This window comes from Haliotis rufescens, unplaced genomic scaffold (assembly GCF_023055435.1).
Source record: "Haliotis rufescens isolate VD_foot unplaced genomic scaffold, xgHalRufe1.0.p SCAF_19, whole genome shotgun sequence".
In the NCBI taxonomy this organism is placed as follows: Eukaryota; Metazoa; Mollusca; class Gastropoda; order Lepetellida; family Haliotidae; genus Haliotis; species Haliotis rufescens.
The window spans coordinates 15,172,986-15,175,472 of NW_025963879.1; positions in this window are offsets into that span (position 1 = coordinate 15,172,986).

A 2,487-nucleotide genomic window follows, 5' to 3' on the forward strand; every position below is an offset into this window, starting at 1 on the left:
GCTGAAAAACACTGGTTGATGATAGTTACATCGATTATGATATGATTACGTGTCAAACAGGGGGACAATAATTTTACGATACTTTAACCCCCTGGACAGAGCCTTCAATAATGTCAGTTGATAATGTCAGGATTCCACACAGTGAAATGGTTCACAGACAACCAAAACGTGGTTTCATTTGTGCACAAAGGAAGTATGAAAGTTCAACTTCAGTCAATAGCTCTGGAAATTTTCCAGATGTGCTTACATTATAGTATTCAGTTGGACATTGAATGGATTCCTCGCTGCCTCAATGATAGGGCAGATTATCTAAGCAGATTATACGACACGGATGATTGGAGCATTGCAGATTATGTGTTCAAGTGGATAGATGAAAAATGGGGGCCTCATTCTGTTGACAGATTTGCATCTTACTACAATAATAAGGTTGTACGTTTTGATTCTCGTCATTGGAACCCAGGTTGCGAATCAGTTGACACATTTACTGTTGACTGGGGTGGTGAAATGAACTGGATTGTCCCCCCATGTGTATTTGGTAGCGAGAGTGTTGATGCACAAAGGTAAGTGCAAGGCCAGAGGCACATTGGTAGTGCCTAGATGGTATTCAGCTAGTTTTGCTGTGTCGAAATGCAAGTTTTATTTCGCAAGTCAAAGATTTGGCCTGCTTACCCATATGCAAAGAAGCATATGTCAAAGGACGTTGTGGAGGTGACATTTTTGGTGTTGAAGATTTGAAGTTTCCAATGTTAGCATTGTATATAGATTATTCTGGATGATGTGATTCATAGCATGTTGTTTTTGTTTCAGGTTTATGAATATTACAATGTGTGTATGGTGATGTCATATCCACTCTGCCAGAGAGCTTGAGAAATGAGATAAATCCACTGTTATGAATGCAATTAACAACTTAAGATATGCCCATGTTATTGTTGGAATCACTAGCCCAACTGAGAATACTCTGGTACAAAATGTATTGGAAGCTGGCAAAAGGAGACTTGCTAAATCTGTGTGTAAAAAGAGCCAATCACTGTGCCTCACATAAAGTATATAGTTAACTCTTCTAAATGGAAATCAAGTTTAAAAGACAGTAGATTGGTAACAATGATTCTCGTGGCTTATTCGGGATTTTTTCGTTCCTACGAGTTGCTGCATATCTCCAGATCTGATATGTATTTTTATTACCAGTATATGTCTATTTTTATTGAAAAATCCAAAGCCGATGTTTACCGAGATGGTGCATGGGTTGTCACAGCTGCTACATTGTCTGACATGCAGTCGTATCTTGAATTAGCTGAAATAACTGCAGATTCCGATGAGTATATAGTCAGATCACTTTCAATGTCAAAAGGCAAGTGTGTATTCAAAAGAGAAAATAAGCCCATATCTTATACAAGATTGAGAGAAGTTTTTTTGACTGCAATGTCACCCGTTGTACCAGATATTCCGAAATATGGCCTGCACAGTTTGAGATCTGGAGGAGCTACAGCAGCAGCCAAAAATGGCATTCCAGATAGACTTTTTAAGCGACACGGACGCTGGCGCAGTGAGAAAGCCAAGGATGGCTATGTAAAAGATGATGTTCGAGTCAGACTCAGTGTGTCGAAGTCGTTAGGAATATAGGTGATTGATTTGTCGTTTAGTACAATACAACGGTGATGCAGCTAGCAATTGCCCGTTCTTTGTTTCTCGGCTAGTACCGCAGGGGACGTACAGTGTGTGTTTGTTATTTGTCTGGTTTGTCGGTAGGGGAAGAGAAATGAAATTTCTTTCGTTTGAATAGAATGAATTAGAATGATATTGATTTCTCTTCATGCGCAAAACAGATACAAAGGGGAGTAAGTCATGTATAGAGGGCGTTTGTATGGAGTATATGAGTGACGTCATAGGGCGCTGAGTTCATTCTCGCCTGCGGTCTAGCCATAAAACAAGCAGCTTTAATTTCAGAAGTTGGAGACGGGGTGTTGAGGAAAAGGCTCTTCGCCAATAATCTTACAGCAAGATACATACGTCACTGTGGCGTCAGAGCAAGGGAGCTCAGATGGTTATCGGTTGAACCCAGAGGGGTTCGTGGAGGAATACAATAGTCAAATTAAAAGCCTTCGGCTCGTATCGCAGGGGACGTACAGTGAGTGTTTGTTATTTGTGTCTGGTTTGTGGGTAGGAGAAGAGAATAACTTTTGTTAGTACACAAACTACTTACGTCCGCATAAATTTCGGACAGGCTGACAAGAGTAATCCGATCAGGACTGTCCCACTACTGCTACACGCGATTCGCTGTGCAGAGTTGCGTCCCTGGACATGCAAGAAACCTATGATTGTGGGTTCGAATCCCGGTTCGCCCCGATTATGTTTCTAGGTTTGTCAGCACCATACCCGTGCTCGTGGGTTTCACCGAAGTGGTAAACGTCTGAGACCTGCATCACTTCGGGCTTTCCTCCCACATTAAGCTGACACGCCGTGATATAACTGGAATACTGTTAAAAGCGG